The sequence below is a fragment of the Saccopteryx bilineata genome, chromosome 8 (assembly GCF_036850765.1).
Source record: "Saccopteryx bilineata isolate mSacBil1 chromosome 8, mSacBil1_pri_phased_curated, whole genome shotgun sequence".
In the NCBI taxonomy this organism is placed as follows: Eukaryota; Metazoa; Chordata; class Mammalia; order Chiroptera; family Emballonuridae; genus Saccopteryx; species Saccopteryx bilineata.
Window position 1 is genome coordinate 70822978 of NC_089497.1, and position 18764 is coordinate 70841741.

The window sequence follows — 18764 nt, forward strand, 5'->3', positions numbered from 1 at the left end:
AGTGTGTCCTGGCCCTGACCTGCAGTGTGTCTGGGCCCTGAACTGCAGTGTGTCTGCCCTGACCTGCAGTGTGTCCTGGCCCTGACCGGCAGTGTGTCCTGGCCCTGACCTGCAGTGTGTCCTGGCCCTGACCTGCAGTGTGTCCTGGCCCTGAACTGCAGTGTGTCCGCCCTGACCTGAAGTGTGTCCTGGCCCTGACCTGCAGTGTGTCTGCCCTGACCTGCATTGTGTCCAGGCCCTGACCTGCAGTGTGTCCATCCTGACCCGCAGTGTGTCCTAGCTCTGACCTGCAGAGTGTCTGCCCTGACCTGCAGTGTGTCCGGGCCCTGACCTGCAGTGTGTCTGCCCTGACCTGCAGTGTGTCCTGGCCGTGACCTGCAGTGTGTCCTGGCCCTGACCTGCAGTGTGTCTGCCCTGACCTGCAGTGTGTCCTGGTCCTGACCTGCACTGTGTCTGCCCTGACCTGCAGTGTGTCTGCCTTGACCTGCAGAGTGTCTTCCCTGACCTGCAGTGTGTCTGCCTTGACCTGCAGTGTGTCTGCCCTGACCTGCAGTGTGTCCTGGCCCTGACCTGCAGTGTGTCTGGCCCTGACCTGCAGTGTGTCCTGGCCCTGACCTGCAGTGTGTCTGGTCCTGACCTGCAGTGTGTCCTGGCCCTGACCTGCAGTGTGTCCTGGCCCTGACCTGCAGTGTGTCTGCCCTGACCTGCAGTGTGTCCTGGCCCTCACCTGCAGTGTGTCTGGTCCTGACCTGCAGTGTGTCCTGGCCCTGACCTGCAGTGTGTCTGGTCCTGACCTGCAGTGTGTCCTGGCCCTCACCTGCAGTGTGTCTGGTCCTGACCTGCAGTGTGTCCTGGCCCTCACCTGCAGTGTGTCTGCCCTGACCTGCAGTGTGTCCTGGCCCTGACCTGCAGTGTGTCCTGGCCCTGACCTGCAGTGTGTCTGGCCCTGAACTGCAGTGTGTCTGCCCTGACCTGCAGTGTGTCCTGGCCCTGACCTGCAGTGTGTCCTGGCCCTGAACTGCAGTGTGTCCGCCCTGACCTGCAGTGTGTCCTGGCCCTGACCTGCACTGTGTCCGCCCTGACCTGCAGTGTGTCCTGGCACTGACCTGCACTGTGTCTGCCCTGACCTGCAGTGTGTCCGGGCCCTGACCTGCAGTGTGTCCTGGCCCTGAACTGCAGTGTGTCCGCCCTGACCTGCAGTGTGTCCTGGCCCTCACCTGCAGTGTGTCTTGGCACTGACCTGCACTGTGTCTGCCCTGACCTGCAGTGTGTCTGCCCTGACCTGCAGTGTGTCCTGGTCCTGACCTGCACTGTGTCTGCCCTGACCTGCAGTGTGTCTGCCTTGACCTGCAGTGTGTCTTCCCTGACCTGCAGTGTGTCTGCCTTGACCTGCAGTGTGTCTGCCCTGACCTGCAGTGTGTCTGCCCTGACCTGCAGTGTGTCTGTTCCTGACCTGCAGTGTGTCTGGTCCTGACCTGCAGTGTTTCCTGGCCCTGACCTGCAGTGTGTCTGGTCCTGACCTGCAGTGTGTCCTGGCCCTGACCTGCAGTGTGTCTGCCCTGACCTGCAGTGTGTCCTGGCCCTGACCTGCAGTGTGTCTGCCCTGACCTGCAGTGTGTCCTGGCCCTGACCTGCAGTGTGTCTGGTCCTGACCTGCATTGTGTCCTGGCCCTCACCTGTAGTGTGTCTGGTCCTGACCTGCAGTGTGTCCTGGCCCTGACCTGCAGTGTGTCTGCCCTGACCTGCAGTGTGTCCTGGCCCTGACCTGCAGTGTGTCTGCCCTGACCTGCAGTGTGTCCTGGCCCTGACCTGCAGTGTGTCTGACCCTGAACTGCAGTGTGTCTGCCCTGACCTGCAGTGTGTCCTGGCCCTGAACTGCAGTGTGTCCGCCCTGACCTGCAGTGTGTCCTGGCCCTGACCTGCACTGTGTCCGCCCTGACCTGCAGTGTGTCCTGGCCCTGACCTGCACTGTGTCCGCCCTGACCTGCAGTGTGTCCTGGCACTGACCTGCACTGTGTCTGCCCTGACCTGCAGTGTGTCCGGGCCCTGACCTGCAGTGTTTCCTGGCCCTGAACTGCAGTGTGTCTGCCCTGACCTGCAGTGTGTCCTGGCCCTCACCTGCAGTGTGTCCTGGCACTGACCTGCACTGTGTCTGCCCTGACCTGCAGTGTGTCTGCCCTGACCTGCAGTGTGTCCGGGCCCTGACCTGCAGTGTGTCCGGGCCCTGACCTGAAGTGTGTCCGCCCTGACCTGCAGTGTGTCTGCCCTGACCTGCAGTGTGTCTGCCCTGACCTGCAGTGTGTCCTGGCCCTGACCTGCAGTGTGTCCGCCCTGACCTGCAGTGTGTCCTGGTCCTGACCTGCACTGTGTCTGCCCTGACCTGCAGTGTGTCTGCCTTGACCTGCAGTGTGTCTGCCCTGACCTGCAGTGTGTCTGGTCCTGACCTGCAGTGTGTCCTGGCCCTGACCTTCAGTGTGTCTGGTCCTGACCTTCAGTGTGTCCTGGCCCTCACCTGCAGTGTGTCTGCCTTGACCTGCAGTGTGTCCTGGCCCTGACCTGCAGTGTGTCCTGGCCCTGACCTGCACTGTGTCTGCCCTGACCTGCAGTGTGTCTGCCCTGACCTGCAGTGTGTTCGGGCCCTGACCTGCAGTGTGTCTGCCCTGACCTGCAGTGTGTCTGCCCTGACCTGCAGTGTGTCCATCCTGACCCGCAGTGTGTCCTAGCTCTGACCTGCAGTGTGTCTGCCCTGACCTGCAGTGTGTCCGGGCCCTGACCTGCAGTGTGTCTGCCCTGACCTACAGTGTGTCCTGGCCCTGACCTGCAGTGTGTCCTGTCCCTGACCTGCAGTGTGTCCGCCCTGACCTGCAGTGTGTCCTGGTCCTGACCTGCACTGTGTCTGCCCTGACCTGCAGTGTGTCTGCCTTGACCTGCAGTGTGTCTGCCCTGACCTGCAGTGTGTCTGCCCTGACCTGCAGTGTGTCTGGGCCCTGAACTGCAGTGTGTCTGCCCTGACCTGCAGTGTGTCCTGGCCCTGACCTGCAGTGTGTCCTGGCCCTGAACTGCAGTGTGTCTGCCCTGACCTGCAGTGTGTCCTGGCCCTGACCTGCAGTGTGTCCTGGCCCTGAACTGCAGTGTGTCCGCCCTGACCTGCAGTGTGTCCTGGCCCTGACCTGCACTGTGTCCGCCCTGACCTGCAGTGTGTCCTGACACTGACCTGCACTGTGTCTGCCCTGACCTGCAGTGTGTCCGGGCCCTGACCTGCAGTGTGTCCTGGCCCTGACCTGCAGTGTGTCCTGGCCCTGACCTGCAGTGTGTCCTGGCCCTGACCTGCAGTGTGTCCTGGCCCTGACCTGCAGTGTGTCTGGTCCTGACCTGCAGTGTGTCCTGGCCCTGACCTGCAGTGTGTCTGCCCTGACCTGCAGTGTGTCCTGGCCCTGACCTGCAGTGTGTCTGCCCTGACCTGCAGTGTGTCCTGGCCCTGACCTGCAGTGTGTCTGGTCCTGACCTGCATTGTGTCCTGGCCCTCACCTGCAGTGTGTCTGGTCCTGACCTGCAGTGTGTCCTGGCTCTCACCTGCAGTGTGTCTGGTCCTGACCTGCAGTGTGTCCTGGCCCTCACCTGCAGTGTGTCTGCCCTGACCTGCAGTGTGTCCTGGCCCTGACCTGCAGTGTGTCTGACCCTGAACTGCAGTGTGTCTGCCCTGACCTGCAGTGTGTCCTGGCCCTGAACTGCAGTGTGTCCGCCCTGACCTGCAGTGTGTCCTGGCCCTGACCTGCACTGTGTCCGCCCTGACCTGCAGTGTGTCCTGGCCCTGATCTGTAGTGTGTTCTGGCCCTGACCTGCAGTGTGTCCTGGCCCTGACCTGCAGTGTGTCCGCCCAGACCTGCAGTGTGTCCTCCCTCACCTGCAGTGTGTCCTGGCCCTGACCTGCAGTGTGTCCTGGCCCTGACCTGCAGTGTGTCCGCCCTGACCTGCAGTGTGTCTGCCCTGACCTGCAGTGTGTCCTGGCCCTGACCTGCAGTGTGTCTGCCCTGACCTGCAGTGTGTCCGGGCCCTGACCTGCAGTGTATACGCCCTGACCTGCAGTGTGTCCTGGCCCTGACCTGCAGTGTGTCCTGGCCGTGATCTGTAGTGTGTCCTGGCCCTGACCTGCAGTGTGTCCTGACCTGCAGTGTGTCCTGGCCCTGACCTGCAGTGTGTCCTGGCCCTGACCTGCAGTGTGTCCTGACCTGCAGTGTGTCCTGGCCCTGACCTGCAGTGTGTCCTGGCCCTGACCTGCAGTGTGTCCTGGCCCTGATCTGTAGTGTGTCCTGGCCCTGACCTGCAGTGTGTCCTGGCCCTGACCTGCAGTGTGTCCGCCCAGACCTGCAGTGTGTCCGCCCTGACCTGCAGTGTGTCCTGGCCCTGACCTGCAGTGTGTCCTGGCCCTGACCTGCAGTGTGTCCGCCCTGACCTGCAGTGTGTCTGCCCTGACCTGCAGTGTGTCCTGGCCCTGACCTGCAGTGTGTCTGCCCTGACCTGCAGTGTGTCCGGGCCCTGACCTGCAGTGTATACGCCCTGACCTGCAGTGTGTCCTGGCCCTGACCTGCAGTGTGTCCTGGCCGTGATCTGTAGTGTGTCCTGGCCCTGACCTGCAGTGTGTCCTGACCTGCAGTGTGTCCTGGCCCTGACCTGCAGTGTGTCTGCCCAGACCTGCAGTGTGTCCGCCCTGACCTGCAGTGTGTCCTGGCCCTGACCTGCAGTGTGTCCGTGCTGACTTGCAGTGTGTCCTGGCCCTGACCTGCAGTGTGTCCGCCCTGACCTGCAGTGTGTCCGCCCTGACCTGCAGTGTGTCCTGGCCCTGACCTGCAGTGTGTCCGCCCTGACCTGCAGTGTGTCCGTCCTGACTTGCAGTGTGTCCGTCCTGACCTGCAGTGTGTCTGCCCTGACCTGCAGTGTGTCCTGGCCCTGACCTGCAGTGTGTCTGGGCCCTGAACTGCAGTGTGTCTGCCCTGACCGGCAGTGTGTCCTGGCCCTGACCGGCAGTGTGTCCTGGCCCTGACCTGCAGTGTGTCCTGGCCCTGACCTGCAGTGTGTCCTGGCCCTGAACTGCAGTGTGTCCGCCCTGACCTGAAGTGTGTCCTGGCCCTGACCTGCAGTGTGTCTGCCCTGACCTGCATTGTGTCCAGGCCCTGACCTGCAGTGTGTCCATCCTGACCCGCAGTGTGTCCTAGCTCTGACCTGCAGAGTGTCTGCCCTGACCTGCAGTGTGTCCGGGCCCTGACCTGCAGTGTGTCTGCCCTGACCTGCAGTGTGTCCTGGCCGTGACCTGCAGTGTGTCCTGGCCCTGACCTGCAGTGTGTCTGCCCTGACCTGCAGTGTGTCCTGGTCCTGACCTGCACTGTGTCTGCCCTGACCTGCAGTGTGTCTGCCTTGACCTGCAGAGTGTCTTCCCTGACCTGCAGTGTGTCTGCCCTGACCTGCAGTGTGTCTGCCCTGACCTGCAGTGTGTCCTGGCCCTGACCTGCAGTGTGTCTGGCCCTGACCTGCAGTGTGTCCTGGCCCTGACCTGCAGTGTGTCTGGTCCTGACCTGCAGTGTGTCCTGGCCCTGACCTGCAGTGTGTCTGCCCTGACCTGCAGTGTGTCCTGGCCCTGACCTGCAGTGTGTCTGCCCTGACCTGCAGTGTGTCCTGGCCCTCACCTGCAGTGTGTCTGGTCCTGACCTGCAGTGTGTCCTGGCCCTCACCTGCAGTGTGTCTGGTCCTGACCTGCAGTGTGTCCTGGCCCTCACCTGCAGTGTGTCTGGTCCTGACCTGCAGTGTGTCCTGGCCCTCACCTGCAGTGTGTCTGCCCTGACCTGCAGTGTGTCCTGGCCCTGACCTGCACTGTGTCTGCCCTGACCTGCAGTGTGTCCTGGCCCTCACCTGCAGTGTGTCTGGTCCTGACCTGCAGTGTGTCCTGGCCCTCACCTGCAGTGTGTCTGGTCCTGACCTGCAGTGTGTCCTGGCCCTCACCTGCAGTGTGTCTGGTCCTGACCTGCAGTGTGTCCTGGCCCTCACCTGCAGTGTGTCTGCCCTGACCTGCAGTGTGTCCTGGCCCTGACCTGCAGTGTGTCCTGGCCCTGACCTGCAGTGTGTCTGGCCCTGAACTGCAGTGTGTCTGCCCTGACCTGCAGTGTGTCCTGGCCCTGACCTGCAGTGTGTCCTGGCCCTGAACTGCAGTGTGTCCGCCCTGACCTGCAGTGTGTCCTGGCCCTGACCTGCACTGTGTCCGCCCTGACCTGCAGTGTGTCCTGGCACTGACCTGCACTGTGTCTGCCCTGACCTGCAGTGTGTCCGGGCCCTGACCTGCAGTGTGTCCTGGCCCTGAACTGCAGTGTGTCCGCCCTGACCTGCAGTGTGTCCTGGCCCTCACCTGCAGTGTGTCCTGGCACTGACCTGCACTGTGTCTGCCCTGACCTGCAGTGTGTCTGCCCTGACCTGCAGTGTGTCCTGGTCCTGACCTGCACTGTGTCTGCCCTGACCTGCAGTGTGTCTGCCTTGACCTGCAGTGTGTCTTCCCTGACCTGCAGTGTGTCTGCCTTGACCTGCAGTGTGTCTGGTCCTGACCTGCAGTGTGTCTGGTCCTGACCTGCAGTGTGTCCTGGCCCTGACCTGCAGTGTGTCTGGTCCTGACCTGCAGTGTGTCCTGGGCCTGACCTGCAGTGTGTCTGCCCTGACCTGCAGTGTGTCCTGGCCCTGACCTGCAGTGTGTCTGCCCTGACCTGCAGTGTGTCCTGGCCCTGACCTGCAGTGTGTCTGGTCCTGACCTGCATTGTGTCCTGCCCCTCACCTGCAGTGTGTCTGGTCCTGACCTGCAGTATGTCCTGGCTCTCACCTGCAGTGTGTCTGGTCCTGACCTGCAGTGTGTCCTGGCCCTCACCTGCAGTGTGTCTGCCCTGACCTGCAGTGTGTCCTGGCCCTGACCTGCAGTGTGTCTGACCCTGAACTGCAGTGTGTCTGCCCTGACCTGCAGTGTGTCCTGGCCCTGAACTGCAGTGTGTCCGCCCTGACCTGCAGTGTGTCCTGGCCCTGACCTGCACTGTGTCCGCCCTGACCTGCAGTGTGTCCTGGCCCTGATCTGTAGTGTGTTCTGGCCCTGACCTGCAGTGTGTCCTGGCCCTGACCTGCAGTGTGTCCTGGCCCTGATCTGTAGTGTGTTCTGGCCCTGACCTGCAGTGTGTCCTGGCCCTGACCTGCAGTGTGTCTGCCCAGACCTGCAGTGTGTCCGCCCTGACCTGCAGTGTGTCCTGGCCCTGACCTGCAGTGTGTCCTGGCTCTGACCTGCAGTGTGTCCGCCCTGACCTGCAGTGTGTCTGCCCTGACCTGCAGTGTGTCCTGGCCCTGACCTGCAGTGTGTCTGCCCTGACCTGCAGTGTGTCCGGGCCCTGACCTGCAGTGTATACGCCCTGACCTGCAGTGTGTCCTGGCCGTGATCTGTAGTGTGTCCTGGCCCTGACCTGCAGTGTGTCCTGACCTGCAGTGTGTCCTGGCCCTGACCTGCAGTGTGTCTGCCCAGACCTGCAGTGTGTCCGCCCTGACCTGCAGTGTGTCCTGGCCCTTACCTGCAGTGTGTCCGTGCTGACTTGCAGTGTGTCCTGTCCCTGACCTGCAGTGTGTCCGCCCTGACCTGCAGTGTGTCCGCCCTGACCTGCAGTGTGTCCTGGCCCTGACCTGCAGTGTGTCCGCCCTGACCTGCAGTGTGTCCGTCCTGACCTGCAGTGTGTCCGTCCTGACCTGCAGTGTGTCTGCCCTGACCTGCAGTGTGTCCTGGCCCTGACCTGCAGTGTGTCTGGGCCCTGAACTGCAGTGTGTCTGCCCTGACCGGCAGTGTGTCCTGGCCCTGACCTGCAGTGTGTCCTGGCCCTGACCTGCAGTGTGTCCTGGCCCTGAACTGCAGTGTGTCTGCCCTGACCTGAAGTGTGTCCTGGCCCTGACCTGCAGTGTGTCTGCCCTGACCTGCATTGTGTCCAGGCCCTGACCTGCAGTGTGTCCATCCTGACCCGCAGTGTGTCCTAGCTCTGACCTGCAGAGTGTCTGCCCTGACCTGCAGTTTATCCGGGCCCTGACCTGCAGTGTGTCTGCCCTGACCTGCAGTGTGTCCTGGCCGTGACCTGCAGTGTGTCCTGGCCCTGACCTGCAGTGTGTCTGCCCTGACCTGCAGTGTGTCCTGGTCCTGACCTGCACTGTGTCTGCCCTGACCTGCAGTGTGTCTGCCTTGACCTGCAGAGTGTCTTCCCTGACCTACAGTGTGTCTGCCTTGACCTGCAGTGTGTCTGCCCTGACCTGCAGTGTGTCCTGGCCCTGACCTGCAGTGTGTCTGGCCCTGACCTGCAGTGTGTCCTGGCCCTGACCTGCAGTGTGTCTGGTCCTGACCTGCAGTGTGTCCTGGCCCTGACCTGCAGTGTGTCTGCCCTGACCTGCAGTGTGTCCTGGCCCTGACCTGCAGTGTGTCTGCCCTGACCTGCAGTGTGTCCTGGCCCTCACCTGCAGTGTGTCTGGTCCTGACCTGCAGTGTGTCCTGGCCCTCACCTGCAGTGTGTCTGGTCCTGACCTGCAGTGTGTCCTGGCCCTCACCTGCAGTGTGTCTGGTCCTGACCTGCAGTGTGTCCTGGCCCTCACCTGCAGTGTGTCTGCCCTGACCTGCAGTGTGTCCTGGCCCTGACCTGCAGTGTGTCTGCCCTGACCTGCAGTGTGTCCTGGCCCTCACCTGCAGTGTGTCTGGTCCTGACCTGCAGTGTGTCCTGGCCCTCACCTGCAGTGTGTCTGGTCCTGACCTGCTGTGTGTCCTGGCCCTCACCTGCAGTGTGTCTGGTCCTGACCTGCAGTGTATCCTGGCCCTCACCTGCAGTGTGTCTGCCCTGACCTGCAGTGTGTCCTGGCCCTGACCTGCAGTGTGTCCTGGCCCTGACCTGCAGTGTGTCTGGCCCTGAACTGCAGTGTGTCTGCCCTGACCTGCAGTGTGTCCTGGCCCTGACCTGCAGTGTGTCCTGGCCCTGAACTGCAGTGTGTCCGCCCTGACCTGCAGTGTGTCCTGGCCCTGACCTGCACTGTGTCCGCCCTGACCTGCAGTGTGTCCTGGCACTGACCTGCACTGTGTCTGCCCTGACCTGCAGTGTGTCCGGGCCCTGACCTGCAGTGTGTCCTGGCCCTGAACTGCAGTGTGTCCGCCCTGACCTGCAGTGTGTCCTGGCCCTCACCTGCAGTGTGTCCTGGCACTGACCTGCACTGTGTCTGCCCTGACCTGCAGTGTGTCTGCCCTGACCTGCAGTGTGTCCTGGTCCTGACCTGCACTGTGTCTGCCCTGACCTGCAGTGTGTCTGCCTTGACCTGCAGTGTGTCTTCCCTGACCTGCAGTGTGTCTGCCTTGACCTGCAGTGTGTCTGCCCTGACCTGCAGTGTGTCTGCCCTGACCTGCAGTGTGTCTGTTCCTGACCTGCAGTGTGTCTGGTCCTGACCTGCAGTGTGTCCTGGCCCTGACCTGCAGTGTGTCTGGTCCTGACCTGCAGTGTGTCCTGGCCCTGACCTGCAGTGTGTCTGCCCTGACCTGCAGTGTGTCCTGGCCCTGACCTGCAGTGTGTCTGCCCTGACCTGCAGTGTGTCCTGGCCCTGACCTGCAGTGTGTCTGGTCCTGACCTGCATTGTGTCCTGGCCCTCACCTGTAGTGTGTCTGGTCCTGACCTGCAGTGTGTCCTGGCCCTGACCTGCAGTGTGTCTGCCCTGACCTGCAGTGTGTCCTGGCCCTGACCTGCAGTGTGTCTGCCCTGACCTGCAGTGTGTCCTGGCCCTGACCTGCAGTGTGTCTGACCCTGAACTGCAGTGTGTCTGCCCTGACCTGCAGTGTGTCCTGGCCCTGAACTGCAGTGTGTCCGCCCTGACCTGCAGTGTGTCCTGGCCCTGACCTGCACTGTGTCCGCCCTGACCTGCAGTGTGTCCTGGCACTGACCTGCACTGTGTCCGCCCTGACCTGCAGTGTGTCCTGGCCCTGACCTGCACTGTGTCCGCCCTGACCTGCAGTGTGTCCTGGCACTGACCTGCACTGTGTCTGCCCTGACCTGCAGTGTGTCCGGGCCCTGACCTGCAGTGTGTCCTGGCCCTGAACTGCAGTGTGTCTGCCCTGACCTGCAGTGTGTCCTGGCCCTCACCTGCAGTGTGTCCTGGCACTGACCTGCACTGTGTCTGCCCTGACCTGCAGTGTGTCTGCCCTGACCTGCAGTGTGTCCGGGCCCTGACCTGCAGTGTGTCCGGGCCCTGACCTGCAGTGTGTCCGCCCTGACCTGCAGTGTGTCTGCCCTGACCTGCAGTGTGTCTGCCCTGACCTGCAGTGTGTCCTGGCCCTGAACTGCAGTGTGTCCGCCCTGACCTGCAGTGTGTCCTGGTCCTGACCTGCACTGTGTCTGCCCTGACCTGCAGTGTGTCTGCCTTGACCTGCAGTGTGTCTGCCCTGACCTGCAGTGTGTCTGGTCCTGACCTGCAGTGTGTCCTGGCCCTGACCTTCAGTGTGTCTGGTCCTGACCTTCAGTGTGTCCTGGCCCTCACCTGCTGTGTGTCTGGTCCTGACCGGCAGTGTGTCCTGGCCCTGACCTGCAGTGTGTCTGCCCTGACCTGCAGTGTGTCCTGGCCCTGACCTGCAGTGTGTCCTGGCACTGACCTGCACTGTGTCTGCCCTGACCTGCAGTGTGTCTGCCCTGACCTGCAGTGTGTTCGGGCCCTGACCTGCAGTGTGTTTGCCCTGACCTGCAGTGTGTCTGCCCTGACCTGCAGTGTGTCCATCCTGACCCGCAGTGTGTCCTAGCTCTGACCTGCAGTGTGTCTGCCCTGACCTGCAGTGTGTCCGGGCCCTGACCTGCAGTGTGTCTGCCCTGACCTACAGTGTGTCCTGGCCCTGACCTGCAGTGTGTCCTGGCCCTGACCTGCAGTGTGTCCGCCCTGACCTGCAGTGTGTCCTGGTCCTGACCTGCACTGTGTCTGCCTTGACCTGCAGTGTGTCTGCCCTGACCTGCAGTGTGTCTGCCCTGACCTGCAGTGTGTCCTGGCCCTGACCTGCAGTGTGTCTGGTCCTGACCTGCAGTGTGTCCTGGCCCTGACCTGCAGTGTGTCTGCCCTGACCTGCAGTGTGTCCATCCTGACCTGCAGTGTGTCCTAGCTCTGACCTGCAGAGTTTCTGCCCTGACCTGCAGTGTGTCCGGGCCCTGACCTGCAGTGTGTCTACCCTGACCTGCAGTGTGTCCTGGCCCTGACCTGCAGTGTGTCCTGGCCCTGACCTGCAGTGTGTCTGGCCCTGCCCTGCAGTGTGTCTTAGGAAATGGAGAGGGTTGTCGAGCCTAGGAAATTTGTGACCCACAGGGGGTGAGAAGCTGACCTGTGATGTCCTCTCCATTCTCTATGAGGCAGGAGGTAAACACATCAGCTAAGGGTGGGAGGACAGGTCCCAGGAGGGAAGACAGCATGGCTGGTGAAGAGACTGGGGAGGGAGAAGGTCCAGGACAAATAAAGGACAGTCACAGCATGCAGTGCCCTGCCCACAGAGAGATGCTGCCGGGCGCAGTGTGCTGCCTGCCCCGCGGGTCACTCGCTACTCAGCAGCCTGGCAGAAGCTGTGGGAGCAGAGAAGACGGGGGACTGAGGTAGGGGCTGCTGGGAGGGAAGGACAGGAGCCGAGGAGAGGAGGGCAAAGGTGCCCGATGACTCCTCCTCTGAGTCAGGGAGGGGGTAGGAAGAAAGGTCAGGTGTGGTGACAGGGTAGGGGGCAGGCAGGGGTGGGCAGAGGAGTCTAGAAACATATACAGAGCTTGTGGTTGAAGAGTGAGTATGTGTACTAGAATTTAGAATTAGAAGAAATGAAGTTCCAAGTACAACTACATAAAGGATTTCTTGCCCATAAGCTGTCCTGTGTGTAGCAGGAAAGAAATGTGAACACAATGGTGGATTCATTATTTCTCATAAAATAAAGTTTCTTAAACTTCTGCATGTTTTCTTTCTGCTTGGATTGTTGTAAAGTACCTGTACCTCACTTTTGCGAGTTTACGTAGAGACATCAAGTCCAGATGAATTTTGAAGGGTTTTATTAAAAAGATGAGATTTATTGGGGAGAAGACAAGATGGCGCTGGAATAGGCGGACGTACCAACATCTACCTCACAGAACCAAAGTGGATTACAAACTAATTTTAAGAACTATCATCTGGAAAAACCAACTTTGGACTAAACTAAAAGGACTCTTCAACCAAGGAACACCGAAGAAGCCACACCAAGACTGCTTAGTGTATCCCAAGGTTCTCTTTACCAAGCCACAGTCGCAGAGCTCCAGGGAAAAGCAACCTGGTCTCATCTCTCCAGGCAGAGGAGAACAGAAGCTCCATCTCCACACATGCTGCAGATGGCTTTTCCAGTCTACCTGGATCATTACCAGCTAGAAGCAGCGGTCATTGGGACTTGGACATGAATTGCAAAGTATAGAATTGTGACAACAATTCCAGTGCCATGTGGACTTTTCCTGGATGTGGACTTTTCCTGGACTCCTGCTCCTTGTGACAGTTCCTAACAGACTGAACTGGGGTTAGGTTGCATTTTTCAGGGATTTGGCATGGTGTTGGGGCCAACTTGGACTTGGTGAACATGTTAAGGACACTACTCTTTTATGGATTCTTGCTGTCTTGGCCAAGAGTTTGCTTAAAGGCTTTAATCACTGTAAAAAAAAATAGAAGACTAGATAAAGAATATGTGGCACATATACACCATGGTATACTATTCAGCCATAAGGAATGATGACATCGGATCACTTACAACAAAATGGTGGGATCTTGATAACATTATACGGAGTGAAATAAGTAAATCCAAAAAAAACAAGAACTGCAGGATTCCATACATTGGTGGGACATAAAAATGAGACTAAGAGACATGGACAAGAGTGTGGTGGTTACGGGGGGTGTGGGGAAGGAAGGAGGGAGAGGGGGAGGGGGAGGGGGAGGGGCACAAAGAAAACTAGATAGAAGGTGACGGAGGACAATCTCTCTTTGGGTGATGGGTATGCAACAGAATTGAATGACAAGATAACCTGGACATGTTTTCTTTGAATATATGTACCCTGATTTATTGATGTCACCCCATTAAAATAAAATTTTATTTATAAAAAAAAGAGGAGATTTATTAAATATGCCAGCCGCATATGACTGACATGGGACAGTGCAGACCCAAATTGTGCACTCCCAATACATTTCAGAGGCTGGTTATATACCCTTGATCACACACAGGCTGGGGGGAGCATGACATCATGACACAAGCTTACAACATTAGTTTAGGGGATTCATAAGAACATTAACACTTTTAAGGTAATACAATCAAAGATATTTACAAATTTTTTAGTGTCTATCTCCCCTCCTTTGCCTAGAGGTATGTTACTCTCAGGATTCTGGGAAGGGATAAAAAGCCAAAATCAATGTAGGGTGGTATGTAAATTCTGTCTCTTATTGTAAGAGAAAAGAAGTTCCTCAGACAACCTTTATTCTATAGTTAAAACTAAATGATCTATTGTCCTTGTAAGTCAGGAAGCTTCTACATTCTTCTCCCTCCCCTCCCCTAAGAAAAGGGCTGGAGAGAAAGCCTGACCTTCCCTCCTAAAATATCAATATTAATTTTGCAGCTTTTTGGTACATTACCACAGGAGCGCCCACCCATCTTTGGTCCTCCGTGGTTGCCTGCTGGGCTTCTCTACCTGCTGTGTCTCCAGCACCTCCCACTCGGCCCAAGTCTAAAGCAGACATGTCCCCCTCACTCGAACTCCGGAAACCAGTTTTCCCTCCTCCGTCAGCCATGCTTGAAACTAGATCCCCCCCTCCTCCTTAACCCCCATCCCAGATCACTCATCAGACACTGCTGGGCTCTTGTTTTTCTTAGAGGGTCTTTCTTATCCCTTCCTTCCCTCCCCACTGCCCTCACCTCATCCTGACCAGGCCCTCACTTCATCCCAACCAGGCCCTCATCTCATCCTGGTCTACATGAGGCCCTGAAGGAACCGTGTCCTGATCTCCACCCACCCTGCACCCACCCTGCAGCAGTCCCCTTTGCATAAAGCTTAGTTCATGCTGACAAGGGAGTTATCATTAAAAACAAAAACACAACCTTCTGTGACTTCCTGCTGTCCCGGCAGCTCTCCCTGGCTCCTCTGTCTTATGTTCAAGGTTCTCCATAGCGGCCCCAACCGCCCTGCTTTCAAACACGGGCCTGGTCCTCACACACTGCCCACACTGCCATTCTTGCCTTTCTTGCCTTTCTTGCCTGAGCTTGCCTGTCTTCCTGCAGCCACCCAGATCCTGCTCATGCTCGGGCCCTCCTGGTCCAGCAGCCGCTGGTCTCTACTCCTAGGGACACACATTGTGCCTGGAGCCGGTACTGCCCAAATCAGCGCTGACACGCGGTCTGTACCTTCTGTGCCGCGTCGTCGCCATGGGAACTGCTTTCATGTGGGCGCATGAGTCTTGTCTCAAGGGGACTGTAGCTGCTTTCAGACGGGAGACTATAAAATATCACTTCATGACTCCCACCAAGCCTGGCGCAACTATTTCCACAGCGCCTGCTCAGGTTCTTGTAGGACCCATTGAAACGGTGGACACTGAGGTGGTTCAACTTGAACTTAGAAAGCAGGCATTACCATCTTGACTAGAACTTCAAGATTTATAGCAGGTTTGATGATGATTAGCGTCACAGAAATAGACTCAACCAAGAAATGAGTTGACGGTGTGGGTGAAGTAAGTGGACAAACACCCGGGTCTCTAAGGAAAACGGGGAGCCTCTGTGCACTAACCCGTTCTGTTTTTCAGAAAAATTTAAAGAGCTCCCTTTGGAAGAAATATTGTTGAGTAACTGAGGGGCACAGCTCCCAGGCTGAAGTATTTGGGGAGGGCTCTGCCACCTTCTTTTCTGATGTTCCTACTACTCTCTTCTGACTACTTTTATCTTTCAGGGAAGAGAATATTAAGGATAGCTGTTCCTTCTCAGTCCCAGCAGAAGCAAACCCAAGTTATTTTCCAAATATTTGCATATTTTCCCTTAAGCAGTTCTTTGTCCTGCTCTCCCCTACAGTCTTTCCTGTTTCCTGTTTTCAGCAGGCTCTGAGCCACTGCCATTTCTATATCCCTCATTAACAATACCCCGATATGCACCTCCAATTTGCAGATGAAGTCACCACCTCAGAGTGCAGTGAGGGTTGCCCGAGGTTACACAATAAATCTGGCCCCAAATGGGGGTAGCCCTGGAGATTCCAGCCTGTTGACTGGTCACCGCCCCGGCTCGGGCTCACAAAGGAAGCTGCACCCACAGCATTCTGTCAGACCTGCTGAGCTTTGCTTTGTGAGTATTGCTGGGATTGCCTTGTTCTGCAGGGCCCAGCATTTTCCTTCTCTGAGTCTGGCAGGTCTGTGGGCTGGTCCCAGTCCCCTCCCCTGCCCCTGGACCAGGGAAACCAGAAGATGTGCTTTGGAGAAGCTGTAAGACTGCAAATCAGAAGAGTGGGTATTGATTGCATGTGTGTGGACTCGTTAGCAAAGCCAGAGTTGGGGCAACCTTGTTTAGTTGTAGTTAATGAATTTAAATCCAGAGGTGCTTTTGCTTCTGGTTGGGAGAGGCCGCCTAGCTCCTATGTTCAATGTGGAGGCATTCAGGTGTTCTTTTGTCATAGCAGAGAAACTGGGTGCTATAAAAGAGTAATACCTTTCCCAAATCTTCCCCTCCTTTGATCAGCACTGTCCCTAGAGTTTAGTTCTGACTGATGTACTGTAAATGGTGGGTAAACAATTCAAGTTGCTGTGGATGGAAGGTTTTGGTTTTAAAACTTCCAAACTACACTAAACTGAGGAGGGTGACCCTTTGCAACCACACCTGAGTTTTATTTAATGAGATGGGTTTTGGTTGGAGGAGGATGGTTGCCAGGGGAAATGATTATGTTATTAGAGAGTTGGAACTTTCAGCCCCATCTCTTGATATATCTATGGATGAGAGGAAGACTAAAAGGATAATTCACTCTTTGAATGAATTAATCAATCATGCCTCCATAAAGAAGCCCTCATGAATACTCGAAAATACAGGATGTGAAGTTTCTGGGTTGGTGAGCACATGGGTGTGCTGGTGAGGGGTACACCACAGGGGCATGGAAGCTCCGTGTTCCTTCCCCCATATGTTGTCCTGTCCATCTCTTCGATCTGGATACTCCTGAGCTGTATCTTTCTATTTTAGACTGCTAATATGGTAAGTAAAATGTTTTCTTGAGTTCTGTGAGACACTAACAAATTACTAGAACTTGAGAAGGGGGCGGTGAGGTCAGTTGCCCGGCTTCACCTCAGGCACTGAAATAGCTCGGGCTGAGCAACAGAGCAGCAGCTCCAGATAGGCAGAGCATTGCCCTGTAGGGGGCTTAGTGGGTGGATCCTGGTCGAGAACATGTGGGAATCTATCTCTATGCCTCCTTGCCTCTCACTTAATTAAAAAAATAAAATAACTCAAGAAGGGGGTCATGGGAATTTCCAACATATAGCCAGTCAGAAGCATAACAACCTAGAGTTGCATTTGACATCTTAAGTGTGTGAGAAAGAAGCTGTCTGACGGGACTGAGCCCTCAACCTGTGGGATCTGATGCTATCTCCAGTAAGGTGACCAGTCGTCCTCCTTTAGGGAGGACAGTCCTTCTTTTGTAAGTTCCGTCCTCCTACATGTCCTCCATTTTGAAATTGGAAGACTAATCTGTAAATGTCCGTATTATTCGATTGATGCAGAATTGATCCATTGCGTGTGATGTGACGTATTTTTGTCTAAATGAGTACTTTTTTTTTACAATTATTATTAAAAATTAATAGGCGTGTAAGCATAATTACAATATAAAATATTACAAATGTTATTATGCATTTATATTATAGTATATTATTGTTGCAATGAATAAAATGTTTCTTTTATTTACAATATTGTTTTCTTCTATTTATTTTTGTCCTCCTTTTTATTGTAAAAAAGTTGGTCATCTTAATCTCCAGGTTAGTTAGCACCAGAATTGAGTTAAATTATAGGACACTCTTGGTCAAATAAGTTTGTAAAATAGGATTTTTATGTTTGCTCGCTTATAGTTTGCATTGGGGGCTTGGCAGTGCCAGGTATATGTGGTCTGTGGAATTGCAAATTACCTTCCTACTTGGGAAGGGCCATTGTTTTGCTAATGTTTGGTGGAGAAACGGTTTTCACACCAGAAAATTTTGAAGAGAGAGGACAGAAAGAAGCCGTGTTTGCAGAGTGTGGGAAAGAGAATGCAGAGTGCTGAAGAAGAAGCCATGTTTTGCAGAGAGAAGGTGTGCAGATGGGGAACCAGAGCTGAGGGGCTTTGCGAGCTCTGCTAAGACTTGGGGGGGGGGCTGATTCTGGGAAGAAGATTCTCCTGGTTGTAGAACCAGAGAATGTGTCAGGGCTTTGGTAGCTCTGAATGACTGAAAGGGAAATGTTTTCCCTGTGTGCTTGCTCATTAGCCCGTGCAAGACTTTAATAGAAAAATGGCCCACCATTTCTTGGCTCCATTGTTTCTCTACCGTCTGCTTGAATCCAATGAGAGCTTGCATCTGGATGGCCGCGACTACTGGTCATATAGACACCTAGCTAGTTGTGTCCTGATTGGATGAGGGGAAGACTGCTTTATGTGGGGAAAAAAACCAACATTTAATAACCAGAAGGGCCAGAAGTGAAGTATTCTGAGTAGAACTTTGGAGTAGAGAAGAAAAATAGTTTCTCTTACAAGAGCCCAGAAATACAGCCACATAAATACAGCCCACTATATTTATCTGCTCTTAGACAATAGAACAAAGAAAATACACACAAAAAAAAAGTCTTTTCAACAAATGATGCTGCAACAATTGGACATCCACATGCAAAAAAAGATTTAGACAGGCCTTACACCCTTCATGAGAATTAACACAAAGTAAATCACAGACCTAAATGTAAAACACAAAGTTACAAAATCCCTAGATGGTAACATAGGAGAAAATCTTGATTACCTTGGGTTTAGTGATGACACTTTAGATGCAACACCAAAGGCAGGAAAGCTATAAACTGTGGACTTTATTCTGAGGTAGAAAGAAAAGCCATTGAATAATTTATATTTTTCTGGGATCACCTTTAAATTGCTCTGATACTTCTGAGGACTCTACCATTTGTCTTGTCAAAGCAGCAGTTTTATGAAGAAAGTGGCTATAGCATTGATCCTAGTCTGAGAAAGGGCAGAGGGCTGCTCAGACCTAGAAACTCATAACCATATTTTTTTCTAAGTGATACCAATCGAAGCAACTAGTGTAATATTCATTGCCCGTCAGAGTGGTTCTTTTGACAAATTATAAACTGTGGTCAATACAAAGATTGCTAAGTAATTTATGAGTAGGAAAAACAAGGATTATAGTCAATATCAATCCTTCTGTCATAGGCCTATTATAGTAACTCCATGTGACTGTTATGGAAAAATGATTTTACTGATTAGTTTATTAACTTTAGTTTATTACTTTGCTGTTAAGTAGTTACTTTATATATACCAGGAAAGTGTGCCACACCAGACGAGGGAGAAATCTTGCTTTCTAAGGATTCTTTATTCTCAAAGCAGACAGTGCTTGGCAGTTGGTACTGCTGCACATCTGTTACGGAGCGGTCTCGGTGCTGCCGCCAAGAAGCAGCTAACTTGGAACTATTAAGCCTTTTTATGAAAAGCCACATTTGTGTCTGACTGGTAGTG